This window comes from Xenopus laevis, chromosome 2L (assembly GCF_017654675.1).
Source record: "Xenopus laevis strain J_2021 chromosome 2L, Xenopus_laevis_v10.1, whole genome shotgun sequence".
NCBI lineage: Eukaryota > Metazoa > Chordata > Amphibia > Anura > Pipidae > Xenopus > Xenopus laevis.
In genome coordinates, this window is record NC_054373.1 from 59,383,019 (window position 1) to 59,391,920 (window position 8,902).

An 8,902-nucleotide genomic window follows, 5' to 3' on the forward strand; every position below is an offset into this window, starting at 1 on the left:
TTAGATGAGATGTTGTGTGTAGCATATTCAATATGTCTAGTGCAGTGCATGTCCACAATGAGTCTTCTAGAGTGCTGTCCCATTGTGTACATTTCATACATTCAGTGGACTTAGTTAAGCCTATTTTGAATGCAAGTTTAGGCTAAACATACAACCTATGTAAGAGTCTATGTAAGAGTCTAATACACTGCAGAGAGGTAGTTTGAGTAGCATTAATGTTCAGAAATACTTTAAACAGCTAGACGTTGCTTCTTTTTGCAGGCTATGGTTTATAATTGGCATGATAATAGCATATACCCCACATACTGTGCAGAGCTGTCATTTTCGTCTGGAAACACTGGTTTCTTCCTTCATTATTAAAACATATAGGCAGGTTAATTGGCTCTTGACAACATGGACCCTACTGTGTGTAAATATGGTAGGAATTTAGACTGTTGCGCTGGGGTAGGTACTGATATGAATATTTATGCTTTGTAAAGCACTGTGGAATATGTTAATGTAATATTGTAATAGGCAGACAAATAAGGATGATACAAAGGTCACCTCCAGCCTGCAGATGGCACTGTTAGGCAATCCGGAAACAGTAAGGCTGATGCCATGTGACTGTGTAGGGAATGCTGGGTGCAGGGAAAGCAGATTACACTTAGGGGGTTATTAAGTAAACTTGGAATGCAAAAATCACGAAAAATTTGTGATATTTTTTTTATAAAATCAGACAAAAATTTTGGAATTTATTAAAACCTGAGAATGGAATCTGCAAACCCGGCATCTCATACCTGTCGAGGTTGCATATAAGTCAATGGGAGAAGTCCCAATGATTTTTTGATGTGCGCTGGATTCCGTGCAATACCCCAAAAGTTTTTGGGTGAAAATTCTGAAAAAATCGGATTTTCGGAAAATGTAATAGAAAATAAGCGTAAAAAAACAAAGCAGATTTGATGGGAGTTTGTAGCAGAAAATATTGAGATAAATTCGGACTTTGATAAATAACCCCCCAAGTGTATCATGCAAAGTGAAGCCTTCTGAAATCAGAAGGTATTTACTTGTCTCATGCCATACATATAGTACTGCCTAGATACCAAAAATTAGAGTTTTAATTCTCCCATAAGGCATCATGAACAGAGACATGCAAATCACTCCTTGATGTCCCTTTGGCCAACTATGCATCCAGAAATACTGGTATACTGCACATATACAGTCTAATGGTTCAGAACCATATATCCAAACTTGCAGACAGCCTGTTTCGATCTTGTTAGAGCTCAAGATATTGGAACATGGCTTTTGGGGGGGTAGGACTTGGAGAGTAGCGAAATAGAAAACCAAACCTGGTTAGGATGAGATGGGCTAAAAAGCCCTTTCACAAGCAATTACATGCAAAGTGAAGCCAGTGTCAGTGAGTGTCAGTCAGGGAAGGACTTCACTCTCCTTGCAATAGGCCTTCACTGTAGCTGTTGCAGATCTAGGGCCCAGTTATGGATTTAGTGAATTGTCTCATAAGAACCAGAAGGTTCATTAGTCAGGTCCCTTGCCTGAATAGAGTAGGTTAAAGCCCCAGGTTCCAGAGCCCGTTAGTGTCAGTCACCCCGGCTTAGTTACTGGCCAAGTTTTATCCAAAAAGAGAGCCAGGACTATCTGCTCGACACTGCACTCCCAGGGCATATGGCATGGGTAACCATTAATGGATTATAAACTCAATGTATTGGGATTCATGGATGCAACACCATGGATTACAGATAAGTGTGTACCAATGTAAAGTGTACACAACAAGCAGGCCTGAACTCTCGGTTATATGTGGTACACCACAGGGGTTAATAAATGGTTAATAACTGTATTACTTTGTTCTTTACTGATATTCTTTGTATTTGTTTGTTCATGATTCTGATTTACACTTTCTAGTAAAGCAGAAAGTTCTGTATTCATTCCTATTATAAATACAGCACATCTGGCATCTTTACTTTGTACCCGGTTGTTAAAGGCAATCTGTTAGGCAATGAGGCAAGGAACCTGTACCTTGCCAGGCTACCCAGAAGGTAACAGATCATTTGGTACATAATAACTAAAGGTACATTATAAGCAAAATCTGTATTGTTTTAATAAACCTGGGCTGGAGAAGCTCTCTTAAGTAACTGTCCTTTTTTCTGTTTTGTGTTATGAGTTCACTTTTTTGCTGCATATGGCAGTTTGCCAGCCCAGTGCAGCTATTCAGGACTCATTGCTGTACTGCACATAGTTGTACCAAACAAATTACTCACTGTGACAGAAAATAAATTAAAATATGTCTTGGATTAATGCAGCAGCGTTCCTAGAGGGGGGGCGGGCCCTGGTGCGTGACGCGCAGCCAGGCCCCGCCCCCCTACGTACGGCGCGCTGCAGGGGTGATTTCAGTGGCATGCGGCGCTGCCGGGGGGCCCTGGCCCGCTCGCACCCCCTGCTCCCCCGGTAGTTCCGCCACTGGATTAATGTATTTTTAGTTTGGTGTTTTGCCACCCTACACCGCATCTTGAAAAAACACACAGAGAAAGAATCCAACACTGTTTAATTCAAATATACAAAAGTGGACATCATTTGAGGTACAACGTTAAAAAAAAAATCTCCTACACACTTCAGACAAAAGCAGAAAGTATTCATCCACTCCATCAGCAAAAACAATAGGATGCCTACTTGGGGAAGGGGTGTTACATGACTTGTACATACTGTAGCTAAATCTTGCCAATGCCATATACCCTTAGCCTTGCAACTCCCATAATAAATTAATCTGCTATGATGAATTGAAAAGATTCAAACCTGAAGAAGTAACTATGTTAGTGGTATAACTAAGTGTTGTGATTTCCTTCGAGCCAACTGATTGCTTGTTTTTATCTATGTGGTTACTCCCACTCCCATGAGTAATCACATCTGTGTTTTAGCACTAAGGGTAGGCAGAAGAAGCAGCTGCCTAAGTTTCAATTGGGGGGATGCAGATAAAAAAAAGTTTACTGCATGATACATACCGCTACCCCTACCCTGAGTCCAATCTGTCTTACTCCAAATTCCTGAAAGAGCAAGCGGGAGCAGGTGAGGTCTGGGATAACTAGAAGAAGGAGGAGCAGTTGTGGCAAGTGGGTGGCAAATGAGTGAGTTAAGGGGATGAAAAGCGGGCAGGGGTACTTGCCTTGGACCTGCTCTGCATACAGCATTCAATATTTTTATGTGTTATTTGTAAATTTTTACAATTTGTAATTGCTATTGAAAGCAGTATCTGTGTGTCCCTTAGTACACCTGCGCTTAGATGAACAGGTACCCAAAGCCCTTTCCAGCAACAGCTCCTTGACTGATGGACATGACACCCCCCTATATCTTGCTCACCTCGATCCTGAAACACCCGCCGGCAAGCTTTACACCAGCAAGCCAAGCTATGCACGCTTTTTCAACTATAACCGAGGTTTGCTGAAAACACTACACAGGAGATTTTGGCTCCGTTTTCAACTGCATTAGTAGTATTTTCTCCTCCAACCAAGAATACAATTTCCTAGATAACAGGTTCTATACTGCATATTTCCCATGGAAACAGCCAAAATCCTTATTTGTGAATATAGTGGAGTCTATCACTGATGATATAGGTAGCCATTGGTCCGAAAATGCACACTTGAAATGTGTATCACTGGTGAATTGAGGTTTCCATTTTAATTAATAGGAAGTGGAATGGGCAGTTTGGGCAGAAATATACCTGTGTAAAAACTGCTTCATCTGACAGTAGTCTTACATATCTGTTAATCATACCATGTAAACTGGAACATTGGACGAAGAGGAGACAAGTTCTGCAACCCTGTTTTAACAATAGTCAGAAACAGCATTGCAGAGCATAGCAAAGAACAGACAGCTACTGCATTAATTAGCATTACATTTACAAATAACTTTAATTAAATGAGTACACAAGAACCCCATTTTTTATGTTTTTCACAGGACCAGAAAAAATGTTGTAAAATCTGGGAAATGCATTATAAATTGCAGGTTCCAAACATACCCCTTTTAAGAGAGCTATGTAAAAAAAAAGCTTACAAACAAGCCATGTTCATGAAATGGACTAAGGCTTTTTGGCATTGTAATGACAATTTAACACCAAATTTAAATTTTACTCCAGTTTTTATTTACTCTTTTGTGAATTCTCCCAAGGTGATTGTAGGCAATGATATTTTCTCCTAATGCATTCACACCCCATGTATACACAACACAGGTACAATAAAGGTAGAGGCAGCACCAGTTCTCCATTACAAACTACACAATGACATGCACACGCTGGTACTGCCCTTGCAATAACAGTGCAAGCGTTCCTCATTCACACCCTTTGACACAAAAACATGTTTGCTCAACATGGGCAGCGCAAGGGTCCTCTGAACACTCAACTACATCATTAACATCTTTACACAACATATGTCATGCCAGTTTTATCTTTGCACAACATTAAAGTTTCATACCTAATAGATCCTAAACTGGTGTGAATTTGTAAACGTAATATTTTCTATTGCTCCGCTAAAAAACCTCAATACAAACAGCTCGTTATATATTAAATAAAGTATCATCCTGAAACATCATTGAATGTTGGTGCAACAGTGACACTAAGTGGCCATATGAAACACAGTAGGCATCGTTACTCAAATGAATTAAGTGCAGTGTATGCAGTGTTTCATAATTAAGACAAAACCCACTTTTTATAAAAATAATAATGCCACAATTTTTACCAGCAGTAGACTTTGCATTCCCCTTGACCTACTTCCATAGCTTCCTTCAAGTATACTAAAATAACCTTGCTAGGTTACACCAGAATATAAAAATGATACTAGACTTTAAATGCTACACTTTAATGACTAACATGCGTTTAGTGCTCCCTTGCATTACAAAGACATTTTTAAAAAGCAAAGGTGTGATTATGTGTAGCTCTCAGACAGCAGGGCTCAGATAATAAGTAGACTGCAACCACACTGACTTGGTTAGTCTGTAGAGGTTTATACCTAGCACCCACATTTAATTCTGCTGTTATGCCTGGACACACATCTGTAGTTGTTTTTATAAAGGTTGTTTTGAAAAACAGATTTTGGACAGTGTTGGTTAGAATTAAATGTTTCTCATAGACACTCCTTTTAAAATTGTTAGTTTTCATCATGCATTGCAATTCGTAATGCATTTACCGTAGTGTGTTTTACTTGCATCTGTTGTAAGGTGGGTTTTCCTGCGTTCCACTGTTCAGCAACGCAAGTAAGCATGATGCATCATAAAAAGGAATACAAATAGAAGGAAAAGGGGAATCTATAGACTGAAACATGGAAATCAATATGTAATTCTTATCATTCATCATTTTATATTTAACTATTTTATATTCAGCACCGGTATAATTCATCTCAGAATGGAAAATATTATCTGAATCGTTACTCCTCACTTGGTGATTTGCAGTGGAACACATTTTGCTCAATTGACACATGTATTTGTAATGATAAATCTGTCAATTCAGTAAAACGCTTTCCTGATGCTTGGAAAATCTTTCTGAGACTCCGGAAAGTGTTAAATCTGCCCTGGCAGCTGTACTGTCTACTAACCAAAGAAGGAGCCAAAGGAAAATGAGTAAATGCATTTCCAAAGCATGGTACATTGACTTGTCCATTAATGAATGTATAATACAAAGTGCCTTGTTTTGAGGTATCCTGGCAAGCAGCACAGTTTGTTTTAGACTTAATATGCCCTGCAGACTTCAGCATCTCATATATAGACTATAAAGCATAGTTTAACCCTTTGTGTGGAATTCTCGTGTGGCACAATGGCTTTGTAGCAAAATATCCTTGTAAATGATATTCAGCTGTTGCCAAAAAATTAGAGTTGATCATTGTCTTTTGTGGGACCTGCTCACTAAAGATCAGTAAAGCATGAGCATAAAGTTACTAGCATTCCACCCTTCTTGTGTTAATGAAGATATTTTATGGGCTAATACCTCTCAAAGTAATGGTGATAATGCCTCATTAAATAACCAATGCGATATTTCACTAATAAAGTGAGGGGACAAATAAAAATTATGATTTTAGCCAATAAGTGATGTTATTTATTATGAAAATGTAGTGAATAGACACATTGGCTTCTAATGCACAGTTAGATAACAGCGTGCCAGGGGAAAAAACTTGAAATTTGGGGAAATGACAGGGTGGTACACAAGAATAATTTTTTTTAAAAATTTTCAGATTTTGAACCAGCAACCACTCTGTTGCTCTTTAAAATATATCCCATATTCACCTTTAAATAGATAGCAGTAAGTAAAATTTTGTGCAGGACTGTGCTGAAAAACATCAGCCTCAGCCATGTAGAACATATCTTTCCCAAAGTTAGAAGGCAATGGTGAAAGGCAAAACGTCCTATTGGTAAACTTATCAACTCATGCTGTGATGTGTGTCTTCAAAGGAGAACTAAATCTTAAAAATGAAGGTGGCTAAAAATGTCATATTTTATATACTGAATTATTGCACTGGCCAAAAGTTTCAGCTTCTCAATAACAGGGGGTCACCATCTTGGAAAGTGTTTGCGACACTCACATGCTCAGTGGGCTCTGAGCAGCTGTTGAGAAGCTAAGCTTAGGGTTTGTCGCAAATTATAAAGCAGAAAATGAGGTTAGTAATTACCTGTATTAATTGCTAATCAGCCTTATATTGTGACATAGTGTATATATTCTACGTGTATTGTATATTGTTTCTGGGTCCTTAAGCTCAGCAAGTGACAGCAGCACAGAGCATGTGCAGTGAATCAGCAGAAAAGAAGATGGGGAGCTACTGGGGCATCTTCAGAGACACAGATCTTTACTGCTAAAGGGCTGTGGTTGCCTTGGGCTGAACATAATGTACATTTGTAGCCTACTTCTTTAGTTAGGCTTTAGTTCTCCTTTAACAGGACATTTTTTTTTTGTTTTTTTTACCACTGGGCAATATTAACTTTTAACAACCAGTCAGCTATTAGCTTTTATCATTTTGCTGCAGGTAGAATACTGAAAGCAGGTAGCTGATTTGCTGCCGTGGGAACATTCTGCCCAGTGTTAATAAATAAACCATCAAAAATACCCAACCCATAGTTTATTCACAGACGCACATATAAAAGTAAAACTATAGCTAATAGCCCAGAAAGCCACGAGTGCAAAGAATCACTTTTTATCCCTAATTTCTGTAATACATGGCATGCAGTAAGTTTCTCTAGGCCATGGGACTAATATATATGTTTAGTTAATATTACAGTGTGTTTGGTCAGTTTGAACAGAGATGTTGATGACATTGTTAAAATCATCCTCCAATTTAAAGATGAAATGCTGGCTATGCAGGCAAACTATCAAGTGATGTCCTTGAGCCAAATAACTGTATTTTTGTAACCTTAGCCCATGCATATAAACTATTATCATAGAATTAATGTAGCGGCAGGATGAGGATGGAGTTATTGTGTCAAACCCCCCACTGGTTGCTAGAACCATAAGCTATAGGGTCTGACCTGACAAGCCTACCCACGACAGCTAAATTCATTGCCAGTTTCTGTGAATTACAAAATTCCATATTTAGCTTAGGTATAGGGGACATTCGATAATGAGCAAGGCATTACCTACTGGTAAAACCTGTCAAAAGCCACCTCTGGAAACCTTAGGAGCCGAATTTTCCCTATTTACCGATTTTGCTTCATTTGTGTTTATAGGGGGCACAAAGTGCACTAGTGATTTAGTGATTCTTATACCACTGTCTTGCGTGCAGGAGAGGCAAGCATTGTGGAGGGTGCAAAAACCTAGAAGTGCTCCTGCTATTGCCGTTAGTAAGACTACTGTCTGTTACACACACACATGGGTATCTGATTCAGCCTCCTACCAGTTCTTTGACAGGATTGGAATCCACCCGAACTAAGAATGGGGCCAGGTCGCCATAGAAAACACTGGGTATGACAGTAGCCTAAAGAAGAACAATTGCCCCATTGGAAGCAATCCCAGTTCTGTAAATCTATATACAGATATACTATGAAATAGGGGTTCAGTGTATTTCATTAATACAAAAGCTTTTTCAGATTCTGGAAATATTGCTAAAATGAAAAACAGCAGCCACAGAAATGCCAAGCCTGTAGCTGTTGTTGAACTTCTCTCAAAGCCACTGGCTGACGATACTAACAATCATTGGGTCACTGCAGTTAAACTTGCACACACATGCAGCTGCATGTCAGTAAGAATGTATACCCCCAACATTCAATATATAATTATATTCCAGACTAGTGCAGTTGTAAGCAGGTCTCAAGATGTTTTAGTATTAAGACACTTACACATCGTTTGTAAACCATACTTCTGAAACTTCAGCAACAGGACAAATCTTTAAATCAACAGAAGCAGAGTACTACTAAAGCTCTTAGATTAATCACATGAGTGGTGCAAACAACAACTGGCTGATGCAAATATGTACCAGCAGGGGCAATGAGGCAAGTTGAGGCTGTCGCCACAGGCTGCAGCGACCCACTAGGTACCAGGGGCAGCAAAAATGCCACTCCTGGTACTTTAAGAGCTGAATTTCTGTTTCTTTAAACCGGAAATTTGGCTCTTCTAGCGCAGATAGCGCAGTTAGGCTCTCTACGATAGCGTACTGGCCCTCTCTGCCGCCTTTGAGAACCCCACTGGACCCCCTCAGGCGCAAAAAGGTAAGCGTATGGGGGAGGGGTGGCAGCAACTGCTGCTGCCTCAGGCGGCGGAGGGGCCAGGATCGCCCCTATGTACTAGCATGCCAGCCAAAAGCATGGAAACCTTGATATATGCACATGTGAATGTCACAAAATGCTTCATCGGGAAGGAATACGCATTTTAGCAACTACTTGTTTTTATTAGAATGTTTTTTTTTTTAATGTATCTATAACAGGTGGGGTTTAACTGTTGCTAGGC